The sequence below is a fragment of the Mustela lutreola genome, chromosome 2, assembly GCF_030435805.1.
Source record: "Mustela lutreola isolate mMusLut2 chromosome 2, mMusLut2.pri, whole genome shotgun sequence".
In the NCBI taxonomy this organism is placed as follows: domain Eukaryota; kingdom Metazoa; phylum Chordata; class Mammalia; order Carnivora; family Mustelidae; genus Mustela; species Mustela lutreola.
In genome coordinates, this window is record NC_081291.1 from 126441349 (window position 1) to 126466575 (window position 25227).

The 25227-nt window shown below is 35.5% G+C and overlaps 1 protein-coding gene and 1 pseudogene across 4 annotated transcripts in view; both read right to left on the reverse strand.

The window, feature by feature from the left end:
• Nucleotides 1-25227, reverse strand: part of NAALADL2 (N-acetylated alpha-linked acidic dipeptidase like 2) — a 1363661-nt gene that overhangs the window by 1142221 nt on the left and 196213 nt on the right. The window lies entirely within an intron of this gene.
• On the reverse strand, nt 2425-3743 carry LOC131824856 (purine nucleoside phosphorylase-like; annotated as a pseudogene).

Consider the following 25227-nt stretch of genomic DNA (forward strand, 5'->3'; position numbering starts at 1 on the left):
TTTTTTCTAACTTGGTGCCCTGCCTGGCACATATGTCTACTTGAGAGGCAGTTAAGCATTGGGACTTAGAACAGGGGTTTAGCAGACAAATTGTTAGGATTTTCTGATGGGTACCCAAGATTAAGAAGAGTTTCACAGCCTTTGACATTTCTAGACTAAATCAAGCTATATGCCAACCTCTCCTTCCCCAATACATTTTTAAAGAGTTCCAAGTAGCAAGCCAACCTTAAAAAAAGGTTGCAAAATGACATTTTAAGAACAAAGTACATATGCCTCAGGACCTCTGAACACCAGTTGCCTAACATGATTTCAAGATGAAGAAATGATGCAAATTTTTCAATAAAAAATTGTTTAAGTATTTTTATTTAGATGTTAGATGTCAAATTATGATTTTTATATTCCATTGCATATAAATAATGACAATAGTAACAGGAAATTACGTTCTTTGCAAAAATAAGACACAAAAAATTTAGATGTGAATTTTATAGTATACAAGAAAGTACATAGTTTTTCAAATTATTTTATAAGAACCATGTGTCCCCCTGGGTCCTAGTTAGAGTTCCCTTTTCAATGTAGGATATGGAAAGCTCCATCCTATTAAAGAGCTCTCTAGAAACTTATGCATGTGAACAAAGTTAAATTATTAGAATTATCCAAAATTAGTTTCTATTGTGAGCTTCACAACCTTAATTTAGCTAACAAGATTACTGATAAAGAATTTTAACTAGCCAAAGGAGCACCAAAAATGTTCAAAGCTAACTGAAGCACCTGGATGGGTCAGTCAGTTAAGTGGCCTACTCTTGATTTCAGATCAGGTCATGATCTCAGGGTCCCCAGATGGAGCCCTGGTTGAGCTCCACCCTCAGCAGGGGGTCTGCCTGAAATTCTCTCCTTCTGTCCCCACTTCAAGTAATTTGTTTAATTTCCAAAGCTGATCAAGTCAAAGGTGTTAGGTCAGGAAAGGAATGTTAGAAAGTTACAGGAAGGAGATGAGAGCAATCATAAGTGCAAAAATGAGAGCAATTTGGAGCCCTTAAAAGAAAGGGCAAATAATTCTATCTAAATAGTCCAGTGAGACAAAGTGTATTAAAGCAGAGGGCAAAAACAGGTATTTGTATTAATATAAACTCTAAAAACTCCAAACAAAAGAACATATTTAATAAAGCAAAAAATAAGAAGTGTACTTTTTTATTGAGGACAAATTAAAGCATCCTCCCTAAACATTTATTGGAAAAATGCACTCAAGCAGAATAATTCCTTCACCAATATTTGAGTCCTGTGTTAATATGCAAATGCATATTACACTTTTATCAAGTCTATGATCAGATGTTCTTCACAGTCACCTTAATTATGTTTATACTGTTGATAAATATGTTTAAGCCTGATCTTCCTCCTGTAATTTCTCCTAGTGTCATGGTTATATTTCAGTTAATGTCAGTTTTTGTGTGAAAAACACTCCTGACCCTCTTCTCTTATCCATGACTCAATTCCAGCCTCAGCTCAGACGCATCACTCTGTTTAGTCTTTGTTAACAACCCCAGAGTTAGGGTACTTCATTCTACAGCTCCCTATATGAACTATTATATTAACAATGAAGTACTGTGTTAGGAAACTGCTCTTTACTAAATTCTTTAACAGAAAAAATTTGTTTTTTTCTTTATCTCCATGGTTTACCAAAGAACCTGATATAAACTAGACACTCTGTTGTTACCTACTGCAAGAAGCCCATACAGAAAAGTCCTAAAATCTTGCCACTGTGGTTAAAATAATGCACTAAGGGCGGGGGGGGGGGTGGCTCAGTGCGTTGTGTCTGCTTTCAGCTCAGGTCATGACTCCAGAGTCCTGCTCAGTGGGGAGCCTGCTCCCCCCTCTCCCTCTATCCCTTCCTGCTGCTCATGCTTTCTCTCTCTCAAATAAATAAAATCTTTAGGAAAAAAATAATGCACTAAGCTCACATTGCACACTGAATAAGCAAAACCACAGCAAATATTTTTATATAGATTTCATCTACATGGCAATAAAAAGCAACTGTTTGAAGGTATGAAATTCAATCAACCTGTTAGGATTTTATTTGAAAACAGGACTTTTAATATGTTACTGATACTTATTTTTCTTGTTTAAAAATATGACCAATTTGAAGGTTTAGTAATTTAAGAATTTATTACCTTTTTATTTCTTACACACTGCTCAAAAGAATCACTAAGATCAAGCATCCTTAAATTCAAAAGATTACTGATATTTGGGAATGTATATAAAACAATTTGCAACAAGGACATCATTGCAACTATGATTTGAAAAAAATAGCATTATCAGAAGAAATCAATATTCAGTTTTATTAAATCTTGAAATACATATGCATATATGTATATGTGTGCATGTGTATATTCCTAGAAATCAAAACTGAGACAAAACTGAATAGTAATCTTTTTTTAAAATTTCATCTTTCTTTTTATTCTCAAAATATGGGAATACAAAAGTCCTAGGGGTATTGGACTGTGATGGCCCTTACGGGGGGCTCTCCTGCTTTGGAGGAGTCAGAACTGAGTCCCCAGGAATGTGAATGCATTACATCAGAAGGACAGCAGTAGCTACTGTGCCAAGTTCAACAGCCCAAGTCACACCCCTGCCATAGACACAGCAAGGGCTGGGCTCTAGCTCCTGAAGAAGGAGGTAGGGAACTGATAAATGATTTGAGGTAACGATAAAAAATGCCTGTGCAGAATGATCTGGTGGGAGAAATGGTGAAGGTGAAGGACAGGGATCTTCCTCTCCTTTCTCCTACTACTGAAGGGCAGAGGCACGTGACCCCCAGCAAGGGACCAAAGTAGACAGCAGCTACTTGGATCCCATTAGGGAAAGGCCAGATCACTCCAGCTCACAGGCTTTGGCAGGTGGTGGGATACTGGCCATAAGAACAGAGACCAACTGTTCAACTTTTCTGCAGCTTGTCTTCCAGCCTCCAGTACTTCCTCATGATTGGCCTTCTCCTTGGTTTCATAATCCAAGACGACTTTGTTAGTGATGAGGGAGAAGCCAAAGACTCAAAGTCCACAGTGCCTTGCAACTATAACTTCTGGAACTATGCTCATGCCAACAGCACCTGCCCCCAGCTTCTGCAGCAGCCAACACTCTGCCACAGTCTCAAAGGAGGGGCCTGCCAGCATCACATAGGTGCCTTCCTTTAGCTCTCTCTGCTCCCCCATCTGTTTCCAGGCACTGTGAGCCTTCTGCCTCATATCCCGGTCATAGGCATTGGACATGGCAGGGAAACGAAGTCCAAACCTTTCATCATTGGTCCCCATAAGAGGAATCACACCACTGAAGCCAGGTAAGTTGAGGTGATCACGGATCAGCATGATATCTCCGACCTCAAACTCAGGGTTGAGTCCTCCAGCTGTATTGGTGACCACTAGGGTGTCCACACCCATAAGGTAGAAGACCCTCACTGGGAATGTCACCTTCCAGATCGAGTAGCCTTCGTACATGTGGAATCTGCCCTGCATCACCACACAGGCCTTGCCATTCAGGAATCCAAACACCAGTTGACCAGCGTGACCTGGTACTGTACTTTGTGGAAAGTTTGGAATCTTGCTGTAGTCAAAGCTTTGGGTCTCTGTTAATTTATTGGCCAGATTCCCTAGCCCATAGCCACAGATAATCGCCACTTGAGGTCGGTGCTTGGTTTAGCACAGAAGCCATTTACTCGTTTCCTGATAATCATCATACATAAATCGCTTCTCCATGGCGCCGCCGCCGCCGCCACCGCCCTGTGGAAGAGACCGCCCTTGGCCTCTCGATGCAGTCCGCTGAGCTGCTCCACGTAGCGCTGAGCTGTACCGGCCCAAATAGTAATCTTTTTATTAAAAAATTTGAGAGGGAGAGAGGGAGCCCACCAGCAGGTGGGGAAGGAGCAGAGGGAGACAGAATCTCAAGACGTCTCTGCACTGAGCATAGAGCCCATCCAGGTGCTCAATCCCACAACCCTGAGGATCACAGTGTGAGCCCAAAACAAGAGTCTGACACTTAACTGACTACACCACCCAGGTGCATCAGTAGTTCTCTATTTTTAACATAGTAGATTGTGAACATTTCCTGTCAAACTAATCTTATAAAATATTTGTAAAAGTTTTCTAATGCCCAACATATGGATGTGCTATAAATTAACTGTTCCATTATACTTGGATATTCTTCAAATATATTTTTCAATGAACATTATAAATTGTGTATTTTCTGATTAGGTTAAGAGAAAAAATTTTAAACTACTTGGGTTTTTTTTCTCCCCTTCCTGTATTTTATGTATGTGACATCATGCTTTATATCTTTTTATTTTGTAAACCTCTTGACCAATTTTTTCTTAAGATTTTTATTTATATGACAAAGAGAGAGAGAGAGTGAGAGAGACAGCACAAACAGGGGGAGCAGCAGGGAGAAGGAGAAAAAGGCTGCCCGCAGAGCAGAGCGCCCAATGTGGGTCTGGATGCCAGGACCCCGGGATCATGACCTGAGCCAAAGGCAAATGCTTAACAGGCTGAGCCACTCAGGTGCCCTGCTGATTTTTATACATACAGTTTATTTCACTACTTTTGTGCTTTAACCTTCATACTGGTTGTATACGTGATTAAGCTACTATTATGTTTGTATGTACAGTGAAGTTTTTTCTTAATTTTCTTATTCCTGATTAATCTCTTTTCTTTCCAAACAGTTTCCCTTAAGTTTTCTTGTAAGGCTGGTTTAGTGGTGATAAATACTCTATCCCAAAAGGCTGTCATTCAAAGTTAGAGACAGAGTTTCTCAAACAAAAGTTAAAGTAGTTCACCACTGAATCGGAGCCTTTAAAATTAAAACAGAATAGTTTCTTCTTTTTTTTTTAAAGATTTTATTTATTTATTTGACAGAGAGAGAGATCACAGTAGACAGAGAGGCAGGCAGAGAGAGAGAGAGGGAAGCAGGCTCCCCGCCAAGCAGAGAGCCCGATGTGGGACTCGATCCTAGGACCCTGAGATCATGACCTGAGCAGAAGGCAGCGGCTTAACCCACTGAGCCACCCAGGCGCCCAAAACATAATAGTTTCAAGATAAAAAAGTAACACTTGCATTTTAATATCTCGCTGTTTTCAGTGACAATATTTACATTATAGACAGTAAGAGGAAAGATCCTAAGATTTTGCCATTACATCACAGAAACTTATGGCAATAGCGTTCTGAGGATACTATCTAGATCATTCTATCTATGATTATTTACTTCTTCAGATCCCACATAAAAATACCATCAACATTTAGGAAGTATAACATTTACTAAAGAGACTGCAAAAATATAATATTCCTTGGTATACACAACATCAATGTGCACATCAAATTCTAACAGTATTTCAAATAAACTACTGAATTTCAAATAATCCATTTAATTTAAAAGAACCTTACTTAATAACTTCTAAAATAAGGAGATAGCCCCCCCCCCCAAAAATGCTTGATAACTAGGCATTTTCAAAGCCACAGAAGAAGTATGATATTTGCCTTTTAGAGCGTGCACTCGAGGTAACTATCACTCAGAAATTAACAGTTCAGGCTGTGGCATGGGATCCACGTAATCCAATCCACGTGATGCCAATGATTTTATTTCTGATCTTCAAAGTTCTCGTGAAGTGAAACATACACTGGACATAGAATCAGAGACTCTTTAACATAAAATATAGAAATTTAAGTGTTTACATGTTCAAAATGTTACTGAAATTTGGGACTACACATAAAATATGCAGCAAAGTCATTTTTGTCAATAGTGTTTAAAATCGTATCAACAGGGGAAATCAAGTCTAATTTTATAAAATACTGATAAGAACCTGAAGTGATTATAATCCCAAATAAAAACATAAAATAACACTGAAATTCTCCAACATCTTGAAACATTGTAAATACTGTCAAATTTAAGTTGATAGCACATCAAGAAAAATGGTAAAATTGTAATGAGTAAAAAGAAAAACTAATCATATATAAAGATTTATTTCTAATAATTAAAAAGTGAAGAGCACAACAACTTTTCTACTTATTTTTCATTTTCTACTTATTGGCCCAGGTTGGCCTATTATCCCACAGACCAAAGGAAATAACTGCCACTAGAAAGAGAAGATGAGGGGCGCCTGGGTGGCTCAGTGGGTTAAGCCGCTGCCTTCGGCTCAGGTCATGATCTCAGGGTCCTGGGATCAAGTCCCGCATCGGGCTCTCTGCTCAGCAGGGAGCCTGCTTCCCTCTCTCTCTCTTTGCCTGTCTCTCCATCTACTTGTGATTTCTCTCTGTCAAATAAATAAATAAAATCTTTAAAAAAAAAAAAAAAGAAAGAGAAGATGAAAGCCTTGCACTCTGCAGTTATGATGTGAAAACTAACATGACTACCATCCACAAGTAAATCATGAAATATTACAAGTATATCTGAGAGCAAAGCATATTCAATAGTGGATTTCTTTATACGAAATACAAAGATTAAATTGAATAGAAGTTGTATTTTTAACATACTGGCACTTGGGCCCAAATCCTGTCAACCAACATTATTACTATGCACAACAGAAGAGTCTACAACCCTGCTCTCATACTCAGAAGGTATTTTAAAAACTGGGCAGAAATTTGACACAAAATGTGTGGGTCGAAGTTTAATATACAGCTGTCAGGTAGAACAGGATCTTCTGAGACTATAATCTATGTATGACTAAAAAAAATTTCAAAGGAATGAAGAGGACAGGAAAGAACACTACCATCCTGATGCCTTCCATAACAGGTCATAGAAACTAGAAAGACCCATTCTTAAAACTCAACAGCTAAAATGCTACATATTGAGTTTGTAACTTGAAAGCTTTAAATAATCTGTAAATAAATACTTGTTGACACCAGAAAAAGAAGTCCAAATCTTTATATACATTATTTAACCTAATTCTCTCAGCAACTTAATTTAGTACTACTACTTGCATATTACAGGGAAAGAAATCCATAGCCCAAGTTATTAGGCAATTTATCCAAAATCATGTAAGTAGAGTCAAGTACAGATCATTCTCACTCCAAATTTATGCTTTTGTAGTACACCCTACTGTCCACCATATGGAAAAGCATGCACTTGGCCAGACTATTTATTTAATGATAAATGATGACCAGAAGCCTCAAAGGAAATTCTTCTCTGGTGTGTAAAGCATTAGGATTCAGTAGCCAATCAACTTACATCAAACCTTACAACTCTAGATTTTCACTGAGGAAACCCTGACTTCTCAGGGTACGGCAGCTGGTCCCAAAGTAATTTGCCTCTAAAAGGAAGTAGTCTATTACCTTGCCTTAAATAATGCAGCATTCAGTTATTACTTCCTGCCAGAGTGACAGTTTAAGCACAAGGCATTAAAAAACTGTTTTCTCCTGTTCTAGCTGTCTGTTATTTATTGCCTCATACACTACTTGTCTGGAAGTGATGGATAAATATTTGAAGGGAAGGATGCATCATTCTGGATGCTCCATGAAATTCAGGATGGATAAAAGTCAATGTTTAAGACTCATCTATTTTTAGATTTCTTCCTATAATAAGGTAAAAACAAGCTTTAAGTGTTGTAAAAGACTCTTCTAATAAAAACAAAACTTGGCTTTACCAGTTTCTATACGAATTTTTAAAGAATAGTTCCTATTCCACTATTTAAAGGCATTTAAGTCTTGTGAAAAATAGTATGTCTGAAACAACTAGGTTGTCTTTGACAAGATATTAAGATTGACCTATTCTTTGCATTATGTTCACATGTAACAAAGAAGCAATGAAATACTAGTACTGTCAGCTCAGTTGCATGACAGAGTTAAACCATAAGTTTTACACCAAAAAATATTTCTTAAGAAGCTAGATTTAGGGTGCATGGGTGGCACAGTCTGTTAAGCACCCAACTCTTGGTTTCCACACAGGTGATGATATTAGGATCATGAGTTAGAGCTCCATGTCAGGTTCCACGCCAAGTATGAAGGATGCTTGACATTCTCTTTCCTTCTCTCTATGCCCCACCTGTTTATTCTTTCTCTAAAATAATTTTTTTTAAAGTCAAGTTTATTTCATAATACTGGATAACACTGAGAACTTAACTATATTTTGAACCAGGAACTGTACTAAAAATTTTATATAAATTATTATACTTAATGTGATAGTTCTCCCCCTGATATCTAGTGCCTCTCCTTCACCTCCTTGAGTCTTTGCTCAAGATTATCCTGATGAGGCTTTCCCTTATCTTACTTAAAATTGGAACCCTCTCTATGTGCCCCATTAGCTTTTTACATTCCTATAATTTGTCGCTATCATGCAGAATATATATTTTACGATTTGCTAATTGCTTATCTTCCCAAATGTGAATGCAATCACCATGAGGGCACAGATACATATAAATTATTTACATGCTTTCTTCAGCACCATAGTCCCGTTCCCAGCAGTGTGTGGTACATAGCAGATACCCAAAAAGGTTGATGCAATGAAAATGTTTCGTCTTTGCAAATATTGTAGATATTAGCCCATTTTCTTAGGAAAAAAGGCTTAAGTGATAACGTGATTTACTGAATTAACTGCTCAAGAAGATTTGTGCATGCTCCAACTTCAATCCTCTCTAGTCATTATACTGCTTCTAGGAAAAAGAATCATTCCCACTGAAGTTTGTCTCTTTGTTCTGCAGATTTAACTGTTTTTGAATAAATTATGAATGTCTAAATGTTATAGCAAAGATATACACCTTTTAAATACCCTTCATGACTGGTCCTCTTTTAAGAAGGTCATACACTTTGTATGGGACACAAATGGGGTGGTGAGGGAGACCAAGGATTAGCTCAGACCATCTGTATCAACCCTGGAAATCAATGTGTTGACAGATGTCACAGCTAGTTTTCCCTCCTACCCAATAACCTTAATGTCATGAAACATTTGCTGAGACCAAAAAAGTTATATACAATATTTAAGCTTATGTAAGTACTTTATATGAATAGTGAAACAAAGATGTTTAAAAAATCCTCATACCGCAAATAACACATATATAATAAATACATTCATTCTGTCGTGTTTGTCTTGTTTATTTTTCCATTCTTCTTTCTCTCATCTATTCTGAAAATAAAGTCAAGTAATTTGGTTGCCCATTATACACACCCCATATATATACTTATTCTTTTTTCTGCTTCCAAACAATCAGCCACAAAGGTTAGTCAGCAGTTGAGGAACTTAAGGAAAATGTATTGTCATTGCTAGAACAGACAGAAGGTTAAATTCAGAAACCAAACTTATGAAGAAAATATTTTAGCCATAGGAAATAGGAAAGAAAATCATCCAGTCGCTCCTATTTTTCCAACTAACTCTTTTCCCACCACTCCCCTGGACTAGAGTGACAAAGTTATAACAACATTGGTGGGGATTTTAAGACTGGTGTTGCATAGTTAATATAGTTGGGTAACTCTTTGGAAAGATAATTTGACAAAACTCTTCTTTTTATATAAATGCTTTTTTCACTCTTTATGGAATTAGATATGGGATATTGTGGAATAAATCAGAAGATATTATCAGATAAAAATACATAACCAAGAGAGAGAAAGAATCTGATGAAAGGATATTAACAATATGCCAAGAATCTATGGGAAGTGAAAATGGTATTCCCTAGACGGTCACAGAAAAGCATGATCATGCCATGGTGAGCTCTTCTGGAGTGGTAAGTGTAAGGCAGAACCAAAAAATTATGAAAGTGCAAGTGGAAGGGTTTCTTTTCCTAAGGAAACTGGAAATTATGTACTTGAACCCAAAGAAGTCCCACTAGCAAGACTCATTAGCTTTATGAGGCAGATCCCACCTAAAGAACTACTTGTAAACATGTCACAAGAGAACATCCTAGAGATAAGCTATAGCTTCCAATACCAACTATAACTCAACTCCAATTTTCTGGTTATCAAATTAACATAGAGAAGCTACTGAAGTAACTAATGCAATCAATTTTGTCTATCTCCTTCTCCTATTGAGTTGTTTCTTTAACACTAAGTTATGACTAAGTCAAAAATCTTAATAAAGGTAGTGACTGAGAATACCAAAAAGGAATACAGGATGGAAAAGGAACAGTGAATCATAATCTAAATGTCTGAATATTTTCTTCTACTCCTGTCCTTTTGAGAAGGGAAAATATCTAGAAACATATATTTTATAATCAAATGTATCACAAATTCATGCAAAGGATACTAGCTCTTAAATGAGCTGGAAATTTAGAACACTTAAATTTTTCTAGATTTTAACATGATTGATGGTAAAAAATTCATGACCCAGGTTTTCTCCAGAAAGGATAGATAAAGAGCTCTTATGTACCCTAAGAACTATCTTTTGCATCTTTTTAAAAAGACAAAATACCTAACTAGCTAAAGAGTGACTTCAGGGCAAGTCCACTGAATGATTAATAATCATTAAGTCTTACTTTAAAGGAGTTGTAAATAATCTTTTAGTTTACCAACAATATGAAAAATTATATTTGTGTTGCAGAAATGTGTGGTTTGTTTTTTAAATGAGTAAGCATTTTATTCACAATGTATTACCTTTCATTTAGGCTACAGGAAAAGCTAATTAAAAAGTAAGCACGGTAACATATACATTTAAAAGTTGCCCCAAATATCACTTTAAAACTTGCAATATAATATGCCATCTATCACATTCCTTATGTACAACATTATGCTAATAACTATCCTTTCAACTTCAGAATTCCAGCGCTAATCAGTCCACTTGTGGTCCAGGATGAAATTACTCATTTTCTTGCCTACTACCAAGAACTATATGCTTATTTGAACATTGGTTTTGCATGCATAGGACTCACGTTGTCTCTATAACATGCATATATACACGGTAAGAAGCGAATATAGGGCCCTTTAACAAAAGCCCACAACAAAGATGAAGAACAGTCCCTACAGAAGGGAACTGCCATTTTTAATACAAAAAGGTGGCATGGTATCAGATTTAAAATTGAAGAGAATATACCTTCCTAAAAAATGATTTTTACTTCTTATATCATACTAAAAGTATATTATAAACATACTACAGTATAAAATTACAAGCTCAAAAGTATTGTCATACAATTCATTTTAACAATCCCTATTAAAGCATGAAAACTAAAAGTGCTTCTGTCAATGCCCCTAAAGAATTACTAAGGCAGGGGCACCTGGGTGGCTCAGTGGGTTAAGCCGCTGCCTTCGGCTCAGGTCATGATCTCAGGGTCCTCGGATGGAGTCCCGCATCGGGCTCTCTGCTCGGCGGGGAGCCTGCTTCCTCCTCTCTCTCTCTCTGCCTGCCTCTCTGCCTACTTGTGATCTCTGTCTGTCAAATAAAATAAATAAAATCTTTAAAAAAAAAAAAAAGAATTACTAAGGCAAATAAGACAAGCCCCCCCCAAAAGGAAATTCTTCAGCCAATGATCAAGCTATTTAATTTTCCTCTATTCTGAAACAATTAGCACTTGTTGACCCCTCATCTTAGGGGCATGGAAACTGAAGGTCATATACCCCTAATTAATCAGTTATAGGACTCATTTAGGACCCTAAAAACAAATCCTCTGTAATATTTTATTCCCTGCACAGCAAAGGCCAATTTGTTATATAAAAACATAACTGTTCCTAAGTAGTAATATTGCCTCATAGGTGTAGGTCATTTGTGATAAGAATGGTGTGCAATATACCCAATATTAGCATTTGACTAAAAATCTTCTCGAGGATTCTTTAATTTCTATGACGTAGGATTTAAAAACAAATTTAAGAACAATTGTGTTTTTAATCCTGTCTTTTTTCTCTATCATCAGTCTCACAAATATTTTAAGGCTAACTATTAGAAATCTTACAAATATACACAGGAAGAAAAAAATGAGTCATCTCTCCAGACACACATTCCTTAAAATGTTATATGATCACAGTAGAGAGAAGAACTAATCTAAGAGTGAGGATAACCAGTATGCTTAAAAAGAAAATCAGTGAATGAGAAGAGTTGGGGGTGGGCACTCAGAGTTCTGTATAATGCACAATAAACCATGATTCATTCGGAAATAACTTAAAAAAAAAAAAAAAACTGCTACAAAACGTTGGAAGAGGAGGAAACAATAGCTCTGCCACCATTATTTTTTTTCCATACTACTGAATCATCTTGATAAACCAAAATTCAAGGACCCTTTGGGAATCTAGATTTCAATTCAACCTCTGCAACTAACTCAGTATGTTCTTGATTAAGCCATTTAACTTCTATGGGCCCAATTCTTACATGCAAAACAAGGGGACAGAAACAGGTAATCTTTAAGATTTTCAACTCTAATACCCTATGCCCTGTATCTTGAAATACTTGAGGAACAAAGACTTTTTATAACACAGGTGTAAGGAGAAAGTTTTTATAAATTTTCTTGAAATGATTTATTACTTCATTATCCCAATATTCTATCCACAATACTGATATCTGATAGAGTCATACTTGTTAATTTGCATATAAATATAAATTGTCTCAATTTTGAGATTCCTGAGATCAGGAACCATGAGCCATGATTATCTGAGACTAATAAGTAGGCTCTTAAACTGGCACCACATGAGTGAAAGAATGAAAGTAAAAGGTGGACACTAATAGTTCTGCAAAAACTCAATCACCTTTGTTAACTATTCACACTAACAATCTGATTTTAATTCTCATATATACAAGGAAATATATATAAAATTTGCACCACAAATCAGCTGGAATAAGACCATTATTCAAAAATTATTAATTCTATTTGTCCATTGGAAAGTAAAAGTAATAATTTTCTTTACTTATTTCAGTGAAATTCCAGAAAGAAAAATATTTCATTGAATATATTAAAATTTAAAAATACAAGAATAACTTTCATATTCTCTTTGGTGATAAAGGCCTCTATGAACCTGATCCACAATCGTGAAAATATTTAACCACTACAATATATTTAACTATTTCAGAAAATCATAATGTGTGGAAAAAGGTTACTATAAATACAGCTTTAAAAATGAAAAATAAGGCAAAAAAATTGAAAGTATCTAATGCACAAAAAACTTCTTAAACCAAGATTAAAATCCCAACATACTAATAGAAAATTAGGCAAGATTATGAATAGATTAAGTCAAAATTAATTAAATGTAGTTCATTTTCATTATATCCAAAGAATGGAACTGAAAATAGGATTAGCAATTTCCATATCTGGCAAACAAAGATGAAACCCATTACAACATTCAGAATTTCTTTAAGGCACAGAAAAAATCCATACATGTTTGGTACAATTTTTTGCAAGAGTGTATAATACATTCAAACTTAAAACTGACTTTAGCCTTTGACCCAAATATTTTAAGGAAGTACTCACACTTGTTTCTTAAATTCTACATGAATGAAATCATAAGGCATTTGTCTTTCTCTTCTTTCATTTAGCGTCATATGCTCTAACTCCATTATTGTCCTTGCAAATAGCAAAGTTTCATTCTTTTCTTCTGCTAAGCAATATACATTGTGTGTGTGTGTGTGTGTATGTGTGTGTATACCACTTCTTCATCAGTCGAACACTTGAGCTATTTACATAATTTGGATATTGTAGATAATGCTGCTATAGACATTGGGGTATACATACCCTCTGAATTAGTATGTATTTTTTAAGATTTTATTCATTTGGGAGAAGGTGCGCTCATGCATGCCCAAGTGCACACCCAAGAAGAAGGAGAGGCAGAGGGAGAGAGAATCTCCACACTGATTGAAGAGCTCGATGTGGGGCTCTATCTATGGACCCTGAGACCATGACCAGAGCTATAATCACGGGTCAGATGCTTAACCGAGTCACCCAGGTACCCACTGAATTAGTTTTTGTATCCTTTGGGTAAATACCTCATAGTGTAATTGCTGGATCCCAGGCAGTTCCTTATTTTGAGGAACCTCCATATTGTTTTCCAGAGTGCCTGCACCAGTTGGCATTCTTACCAACAGTGTAAGAGGGCTCCCATTAATCCGTATCTTTGCCAATACCTGTTTCTTGTGTTATTAACTTTAGCCATTCTGACAGGTGTAAGGTGACATCTCCATTGCAGTTTTCATTTGCATTTCTCTGATGATCAGTGATGTTGAGCATATTTTCATGTGTCTGCTGACCATCAGTATATCTTCTTTGGAACAATGTCTATTCATGTCTTCTGCTCATTTTTTAATTGGATGGTTCCTTTTTTGGGTGTTGAATTTTATAAGCTTATATATTTTAGATACTAGATATTAACCCTTTTTCAGATAGAAGATATTTGCAAATGGCCTATTTCATAGATTGCCTTTCAGTTTTGTTGATTGTTTCCTTAACTACACAGAAACTTTATTTTGATAAAGTCCCAATAATTTATCTTTGCTTTTTGTTTCACTTGCCTCAGGAGACCTATCTGAAAAGAAACTGCTATGGTTACTGCCTGTGTTCTCCTCTAGGATTTGTATGGCTTTAGATCTCACATTTAGATCTTTCAACAATTTACAATTTATTTTTGTGGATGGTATAAGAAAATGGTTCAGTTTTTCCAACACCATTTGTTGAAGAGACAGTCTTTTTCCATTGTATATTCTCTCCTACCTTGTCAAAGATGGACTATATAGTTATGGGTTTATTTCTGGGGACTCTATCCTGATCCAATGAGATATATGTCTGTTTTTGTGCCAATTGTATACTTTATTGATGACTACAGCTTTGTAATATAGCTTGAAGTCTTGAATTGTGATGCCTCCAACTTTGCTTTGCTTTTTCAAGGTTGCTATTCAGGATCTTTTGTGGTTCCATACAAATTTTAGGATTGTTTGTTCTAGCTCTGTGAAAAAAGCTGGTGGTATTTTTGATAGGGACTGCATAAAATGTATAGAATGCTTTGGGAAGTACAGACATTTTAATATTTGTTCCTCCAATTCATGAGCATAGAATTTCTTTCCATTTCTTTGTGTCCTCTTCAATTTCTTTCATCACTGTTCTATAGTCCTCAGCATTCTGGTCTTTCACTCCTTTAGTTAGGTTTATTCCTCAGTATCTTATTGGATTTGGTATAATTGTAAGTGGGATTGATTCCTTCATTTCTTTTTCTGATGCTTCATTATTGGCGTATAGAAATGCTACAGATTTCTATAGGTTAATTTTGTATCCTGTAACTTTGCTGAATTCATTCACCCAGTTTTAGCAAGTTTTTGGTGGGGGGTCTTTAGGGTTTTCTATGTAGAGTAGCATGTCATCTACAAAGAGTGAAAGTTTTATTTCTTCCTTGTCAATTGAGAGGCCTTTTCTTTTTGTTGTCTGATTGCTGAGGCTAGAACTTCCAGTATTGCACTAACAGTGGTGAGAATGGACATCCCTGTCTTGTTCTTGACCATAGAGGAAAATCTCTCAGTTTTCCCCACTTAGGGTATGAGCTATTGGTTTTTGCATACATAGCCTTTATTATGTTGAGGTATGTTTCCTCCAACCCCCCTACTCTGTTGAGGGTTATCATGAATGGATGTGTACTTTGTCAAATACTTTTTCTGCAACTACTAAAAATATCATATAGTTCTTATCCTTTTATTAATGTATCATGTTGATTGATTTGCAAATATTATACAAAAAAGTAGTCTCAAAAGTGAAATGCCCAAAGAGGGCATTAAAGAGCTATCCAATGTAGTATATGATCTCCATTTGGTCAGATTACAAAAACAATTATCTATTTGTACATATACATAGGGCTATCTAGTAGTACTCAGCAAATATTTTTAACTCAGCAAATATTTTTAATTAAAAAATTAACATTTTTATACTTTCATTTATATTTGAATGCATTTTAATTATAAAAACTTTGAAAAATACATAAAAGCATAAATGATAAAAATATTCAAACTTTATCACACCACTTAAAAATATTAACACTGTGGGAGATAGTCTTCTAGTCTTTTCCAAATAAAGTATGTTTGCATATAAATGTATTTTTATATACCTCTATTGGAGTTAGCTGAATATATAGTTCATCATTTCCAACATAACATTTCATAAAAACAAATGTATTTCAATGAATATATATATCCTTGTATATATTTCTGATTATTTAGGGTAAAAACTGGTCTCCAATGTTTAAAATATTTTCAAATTTTATTGAAATTTCTTACTACTTGGAAATTTCAGGTTTTGTTTTATACAAAACAAAATGCCTTCAAAAGGTAAAAACTTCCATATTTTATGGGCTTTTGTTTTTATATTTTATGAATACCACAGGCAGTAAAAAGGAATGATCTGAATTTAATTTGCAGCAATAAATCACACTTAAAAGAATTCTGAGGATATTATCTAGATCATTCTATAGGAATATTCAGTACCTCAATCTACACAAAAATGTTATCAAAGACTTTCTGAAGTATAATATAATGTCCCTAAATACCACCAATGTGAATGTCAAGATATAACAGTAATTCAAATAAACCACTTAATTTAAAATAATCCTCCTTGATTAGCAGCCTGAAAAAGCAAATATAGCACTCAATAGTGTTTGACTACAAACAAAGTGCTTTCAGAGTTACAAAAGAGAAGCAATCATAGTTCTGCCTTTCAGAAAATGGAATCCAGGTAACTATTAGTTACTCTGAAATAACTTTTTAGGTTTATGACATAGGACTAGGGAAGTCTCATCTCCACATGATGCCAATGATTATATATCTGACATTCAAAATGCAGATGACAGTCCTGGAATAAAATGTGCATGGGACTTAGAACAGAATTTATGTTAATTCTAAAATTACCTATGGCTCCTTGAGCAATTCCCATTTCCCTGCCAAATATTATAAATTAATACAATTATGAAGAAGTGAGATATTATGCATATGTATAACTGCTTCATCAATTTTAAGATTTTAAATGTAAAATATTTTTTTAAAATCTTGAAAATAGCCATTTTCTGAACCTTTCATACTATGCTCAGTAAAATGTTAGCACATGTGAATTTTACTCTAATTTTCATGTTAAACATATTGCTAATCCTAATTTACAACTAAATAAATCAACCTATTTTCCAAATACTTTTCCAAATACAAATAAATTTCCAAATGCTTTTGACTGTTTCAGAAAGTTTTATATGAAGTAATTTGTGTCTTATTTACATTGTACAAGTCTGAATCTTTTAAAAAAACCATTCAGATCCTGAAACAGTCAAAAAATTGATGAGAATGTTAAGATACTGATAAAACATCAAAGACAGATTCACAAGATTTATAAATCAGAGCAGTTGGGAAAAAACACTTAGAAGTTGCTATAGAGGGACACCAGGGTGGCCCAGTCAGCTAAGCAGCTGACTTTTGGTTTTGTTTCAGGTCATGATCAGAGGGTCATGAGATTGAGCCCTGTGGCAGGCTCTGCACTCAGCAGAGAATCTCCTTGAGATTCGCTCTTCTTCTCCTGCCCCTCTCACTCGTGTGTGTGTTCATGCTCTTGCACTCTCTCTCTCTCTCTTCCCTTACCAGTAATCTTTAAAAAGTTGTTACACAGTACCTAATACAATCTAAACATTAATGCTTTTCTATTTATTCAACAAATGATGTAACACTGGCACACAGAATCTCATTTAATCTTCTAATCAATCCAAGAAAGCAGGTATTATATTCCATTTACAAATAAAGAGATAAAGGCTCATACTAAAGGATTATTTAAAGCTTATGTGAGGAAATATACATTGCCTACGTTTGTTCTTCATGGTAAGAAGACACTCAAATAGCATCTTGTTTAATTCCAAAAACTCATGTGCCCAGATAATGGCCAATATTTCCCAGACTAGTTATATCATGTCACTGTATTCAGTTAATAAAAAAAAAAAAAAAAGTTATTGGATAGAAGCTTCAGGAAACCTTATTTAAAGGAGCATAGATGGCTGTCACATGCTTCCCCCACTTCCTCCTACTTCCAATCCGAGTCTGAGGACTAGACCTCCTTGAACCAGGATGAAATCTTCAAAGTCCCATGCCAAGGATGGTGAAGCAGAAAGCTGAATGCTACTAAAATTATGAAGCCACCTTACAGGTGAGGGCTATAACTCCCAAACTTTTCTCTATAAGAAAAAGCTAATTTCTATTCTGTGTATCAGTGACTGATTAGGCTAATTATAGACCGGGCTAGATCCTAAGTATTTAATCTGTATTGTCTTATTTATTCCTTTCTACAGTGTTATTTTATAGCTGTGGAAACTGAAGTTCAACAAGGTTAAGTTAAACAAGGTCAAGGTGGTATTTCTAAATAAACTGGAGATAAGGATTGAGCTAAGATTTTTCTCTTCATCAAAGAGATATTTTCTATGTTGCCACCACCCTATGCTTTACATATGCATCTATAGACCAGGCATGTTACATTTCCAAAATATGGTTTTCTCCTATATATGTTCTCCCTGATCGTTTTCTCATCCTTCACTGCCCTTCATTTGGTGATGAGAACTATAGTTAAGTCTTAGCTCTGAGATAATGGGAACAAGTCCCAGTGGTAATCTCTTATCTTTCAAAAAATGATCCAATTGCTATTTTCCATTGACTCTCTTTTTCTTCCTTGAAAGCAGACTTGTGCAATAAAAATTCTCCTTCTTGTCAACAAATCCTCTTAGCATCACATAATCATCTTTTCATGAAAAAGTAGCTAGGGGAACATTGCTAGCAATTTCAACATGTTCCAGGTTTCAAATTACTAAAGAAGCTTGCAGCAATTCTGAGCTAGAGGAAACCAAAAGTGTGTAGACATTGGACTGTCAAATACATCTCCTTCCTTAGATTTACAGTTATTTTTCTATGAGATGTCTAACCATCCACTGAGATGCTATAATCATATATTCTTAAAGTGACAGCATAATCTGCTCTCCTATTCAGTACATTCAGTTTGCCTAAGGTTAAAAGCAGAATAGGCATCAAAAAATACCATCTTCAAATTAATAAGATTGATGGCCCATTTTGGTTTTATTATTTAGACATAAGCCGAATCATATAATTAGCTCACTAAAAGCATTTTGACCTAGTCCCTAAAAATATTTCATAATTTGAATCCAAATTAACTACTATCCTGAAGTCACTCAAGCTCATTAAAATGAGATTTATTTAAGTATCTTTGTGAGGAAAATACACAAGTATTTGTGTACCCAATTGGAGATCATTTTTATAATCATTTCTCAGTCCCATTTTGTTCTCCTGGATCATAAGCTCCCATGACAGTTCCTTGGCTTAATCTTTTGGGGTCTTTAAATTACTCTGATTGAAATACCAAACTGCCTTCCTTAGGCCAGAAATTCCTAAACTTTCTCTGTTTATGGTGTTCTTGGAAATGTTTTTATAGTATTCTAGGTCAAATACTGAATACTTCTATTTAATATGGGGTTAGTTCAAAACCCCTCGAAGAGTATGAATATTGTAGCCACTTGAAGATACATATAAATTGAATGAGGTTCATATAATATCTAATAGTGCTGTTTCCCCCCAAAATTTTTGTAGCACCCTTGTGCATTTGTACAGTATATAGGATGACTTGGTACCCATTTTTAGTTTCCATAATCTCAGGCACTGTTAATATTTAGTCTATGAGCATATCAAAGGCAGAGACTAGACTCATTTATGCTTGCATTCCCAGAGACTTGTACAATGTCTGGTACATAGTGGGTATCAATATTTGTCAAATGAAAGAGGATTAATATAGGTGATAAAATGAATTAATATCGACTTAAGAAAAACTTATCTCTGGATGAGGCACTTTGAAATATAGGGTGGTGATATAGAATAGTGATAGAGAATATGCGTTCTATATCATTTTAGATATAGGACTGTGCTTCCCTCACTTATAAAATGGGGACAATAGTAGGATCAGCTTCATAGGACTCACAAGAGAATTAGTGAGCAATACATGCAACTCATGAACTATGCAACTCACAAACACATGGTAGACCCCGTGTCCTAGCTGGTCCTGAGATGTTCCGTTGGACAATGATGTTGACCCCCCACCCCAAAAGCCTGTATTTTTTTTCCAACTATCTTTTTAACATAAGCAAAACTTTCCAACTTTTTACTGCTATCTAAAGGGGTGACAGCATAATATAATGTACAGTTTATACAGTAAGTACTCTGGCAAATGTTATCTTGCTCTTTTATGCTTTACATCATAGAAAGAAAATTCCCGAAACAGTAGGAAGAAAAAGAAAAATAAAACCTGCAAAGAATAAGAAGACAATCAGGGAAATTATTATTTTTAAAAAGCAAGCTGTGGTTACAAAGAGATGGAAGCACAGTAACTCTTTGCTTGGAAAACCTATTTAAAGAACAGGCTCTTTGTGGCCAGACTGAGAAAGCCACAGTGGGACTGAAATTTGCCATCTGCCAAAAGTGAGACAAACTCAAATCCCTTCATTTCATGGCTTGAAATTGAAGACCAAAAGCCTCTCTTATTTCTAATCACATTCCTAATTACAGAAACACAGGCTAACACCCCTGTTGTATATGGGGCCAGTATTTCCGTTATCAGTTCCCATTTCCAGGGCTTATTACTAAAGCACATGCTCCAGGGACATTACTAGCATAGAGGATCCCAGCATGGAGGAGAACATGTTTTACAGAAGTTGGCATCAACTTTTCAACTGCAAATATGAAAACATAGAAAGGCAACAATGAAAGTCAAAACCCACAGTTCTGAAACTGGAAAGGGTGTTCAAGCTAATTTCAAATGTAGAATACAAATGAAAACCATGCTCAACATTTAAAGAGAATATATGTTTTTCAATTTAGACATTGTCACCAAACATCTGCAACAAGATAGTAGAAGCAATGTGGTCTGTCCATCTGTGTCCCCATTAGTAAATACTGGCATAAATCTAATTCCATTATCTATGACGAACTGCTTCTGCTTTGACCTTAGCCAGAGTGTTATAAAGGTAACATTTATTCTGAGCTATCTCTGTTGTTTTTCTTTAATAATTAGCAAGGGTCATTGTTATTTATTCCTTAAGTTTCTGTCATACTCAATGGTTAATGTAACTATTTAAGTTTCTCAAATATCTGTTGCTTTTACTTTAGTTTCCCTAAGAGTTAATAGCTTTTAAAACTGATTAATACTGAGGTTCTTAAAGTACATGTAAGAGTTTGTTCTTATAATATGTAAGAATTAACTCTTCTCTGAATATAGTGTGCACACAATGCTGCGTTAGTTTCAGGTATACAGTACAGTGATTCAACAGCTCTACACCACAGGTGTAGCCACCATCTGCCACCAATTCAATGTTAGTACAGTTGCAATGACAATATTCCCTATACTGTATTTTTATTCCCATGACTTATTCATTCCATGACTGGAAGCATCTATCCTCCCCACTTTCACATATCCACCTCCCTCCACAACAATCAGCTTGTTCCCTGAATTTATAATGGATATGTGGATAGACAAGATTTTTTTTAAAGAATTATATTGGGACATTCAAGGTGTTTTTGAACTTCTATTTGGTTGTGATCAAAGTAGAAACCATTAAAAAAAAAAACAAACTTTAAAAGTTTTGGTTCAAAAAAGATAGGATATCACTCTTCTTTAGCCTATAATACTGCAGAAACTTTCATGTGTTTCTTGATCAGTTTCAGTAGATCAACCCAAGGTTGAATCCTTAAGGTAGGAAACAACTGTTAACTCAAAAGCCGTTTCTACAAGGTACTGCTGCATTATGTCAACAAAAATCTTATTTCTAGGATACCTAATTAAGCAGAGTGAATGAAAAAAAATTTTTAAAGCCCCAGTGGATGGAGATCATGGAGAACTGACAGGATTTAATACTTTGATACTTAACTTCTACCTCTTTGCCACAGTGGAGCATCACTGAATTTATGACAATCTTTATCCAACCTTCTCTCTAAGAAATACAGCAATTTACTAAAAGTGGACAAGCAATTTATGGAACAAATTTTAAAATGGGTAATGAAAGCACAGAATTATGGAGCAGTACTGACCTCAGAAAATCATTTTGTATATACCCTTCAAGAAATGGCTATACCTAAACCATCCATGTTGAGTTACTATCTAGTACATTCTTAAAGGCATCCAGAAAAATTTAAAACCTCTTAGAGAGCCAGTTCTGGATTTAATGCTACCAAAACTTTCCCCTTCATGTCTAAACTAGTTTCTCCTTCTACAATTTAAGATGCTTTTCCTCTTCTTTTAATCTCAGTAAAGATGGAGAATAGTTAGTTATAATCCTTTTTAGAGGAAAAATTCACATAATTCCCCTCAGATTATATCAGCTATATCTAGACTTAGTAGACTTAGTAGATAGTATGATTTAAAAACTCAAGTAGTATAAGAAAATATGTCCATACCCCACCCTGTTTCTAAGTTAATCGAGGCAAATCAGCCCTGATTCTTGCCCCTGCTCAATTAGTAGCTTTTTGTGCAGAACCACAGACTCACGTTTCATTTAAGCCTTCAAGGAACAACAGCCTTTATTAGTATCTATCATAGAAAGAAAACTATACTATAGATGTAGGTCTAATAACATCCGGTGATCTTTTGGACAGATCAATTCCATTATTTACATGTAGTTTTATCACTTTCCCAAATTGGATTGACAGGTCAAATCCATTCCTGTGCTAAATAAATTTTTCCCTGGTAAAGCATTTTTAATATGATATACTTTCTTACATTAAATTCTATAATTTGTCCTCATAACCAAGTTTTTTCTATCCCTATAAAACTGACTTGTAATGAAATTCTAAAGCCTATGAATTTTCTTTAGTGTTTAAGGTACAGGAGTAGCACAGAGCTTGGCATCTAGAACGTTATTTCTCTCTATATCTAAAAATACTGAATTAGATAAGAAAATTTGGATGTTTTGGGCACCTGGGTGGCTCAGTCATTAAGTGGCTGCCTTCGGCTCAGGTCATGATCCCAGAGTCCAGGGATCAAGGCCCACACTGGGCTCCGTGCTCAGTGGGAAGACTGCTTCTCTCTCTCCTGCTCCCACTTCTGCTCCCACTCCCCTTGCTTTTGTTCCCTCTCTGTGTCTCTGTCAAGTAAATAAATTTAATTTAATTTAAAAAGAAAATTTGGATGTTTTATCAATCAAACTGAACTTCATGTGCTAAAATGGTTGACTAAAACCCCTTCCCACTAGATTCAGTGCTTTAAGAACTATGTCTTATCCATCTTTGTATTTCTGGGACTTTACAGAATATCCAATACCCACCCCCCAGAAGTTAAATGGGCAAATGAAACAAATTAAAAATTATATATTTTAGTCATTTACCTTTGATACTAAGAGATCATTTACATTAAATACTACTCAGTGTGAAACAGTAAAGTCTTAAAACTATATCCCCTTAAAACTATTCGTACATATATACAATGGAACACTATGCAGCCATCAAAAGAAATGAAATCTTGCCATTTGCGACAGTGTGGCTGGAACTAGAGCATATCATGCTTAGCAAAATAAGTCAAGAAGAGAAAGACAACTATCATATGATCTCCCTGATATGAGGAAGTGGTGATGCAACATGGGGGCTTAAGTGGGTAGGAGAAGAATAAATGAAACAAGATGGGATTGGGAGGGAGACAAACCATAAGTGACTCTTAATCTCACAAAACAAACTGAGGGTTGCTGGGGGGAGGGGGTTTGGGAGAAGGGGGTGGGATTATGGACATTGGGGAGGGTATGTGCTTTGGTGAGTGCTGTGAAGTGTGTAAACCTGGTGATTCACAGACCTGTACCCCTGGGGATAAAAATACATGTTTATAAAAAATTAAAAATTAAAAAAAAATTAAAAAAAAAACTATTGGTACATAAAAAACCAATATGAACACTTGGGGTGTACATAAGAATGTATAATTAAATGGGAGAATCTAAATGTATATATATTGAAATTTAACTTTCTATACAAGTAATCAAGAATACCAAGAATAAAAATCAGGTAAGATTTTATTATGGGGATATCTATGGGATATACTTTTCCAGCTTAGGAGCATCTGGCAATTACTGTATCAGTTTTGCTAGTGAGAAGCTTACTATCCACCTTTTTGGCAATCCCCAAACAGATACGCTGTGTACAAGGAGACTCCCGAGTTTTTGGCATCAGATTTAACACCCAAGCAGTGTGAATTCTGAAAACTCAAAGAGGAGACAGCTTCTTATTTCACTCATTGAGGGAGTATATACATATTAGAAATTGCAGCTTCCAATTTAAATTCATGGTGGCTCTGAATGGTCACAGACCACAAAAAATACAGAGCTGACAGTCAACAATCATTCAGTGCCTGTGTAAAAAGTATTCCTTGCTATTTCTACTTAAATAACCACGAAGTACAATGTTACAGGTCTTCACTCAACCCCCACATTCACATTAAAGCATCCTGTATTTAGATTACATTCAAGAAGGCAACAGGACATGTAAAGTATTTGGATAAATCCCTTAGCAAAAAGCAGTATTACATTTTCCATTTTCCATCTGATCTATTATACCTTTAACAAAACATGTTCTCCCACACAACTGTAACATCAAGAACTGTGATATATCCTGTGAGCACTCCATAATTAAATTCAGCTGGGTGTCAGAGGTCAAATTAGGGACTACTTTGTACTAAAAAAAAAAAAAAAAAAAAAAAACCTTGTGTTCATATGTAATTTACATTAGGTTATTAAGCAACTGATAGAAGTACATACATTGTTTAGATTTCAGGGCCTTGGTATTAAACTTCCACAGAACGTTTTCAGTGTACTGTATAAGACTTTAGTTTCATGTATTCTACATCTTTTCTAAGGGTCAGGGTTATAACTGACTTAATAAAAACCATGGCCAAAACGGTGCCATAGAAGACACTGAATTCACCTCCTCCCACTAATGCACCAAATATATACTTACATACAGAGCAATTACTCCTACAAGAACTGAAGGCTGATTGAACAGCTTCTGCACAAAAAATGATAGAGGGACCACTGGAGAAGGGTGGAAGAGATGAGGAAACAATAATAATGAGAATACCCCTCACCATGGCTACCTGTAGTAGGGAAGGCTATCACTGAAGACTCGCCTATCCAGGGGCAAAAGAAAAACAAAAATCTCTTTAAAGGATAAATAGACTATAAGCAAAGGAAATCCAGCTATCCATCCTAGATTGTCGCCCAAGTGGTCAGGCAACTCCTGGAACTCTGTGGGGTCAGAATCACCGGCAAGCCATTGTTTAATTTTCCTTCCTGCACCTTAATAGCATAGATGGGAGCAGGGTCCAAG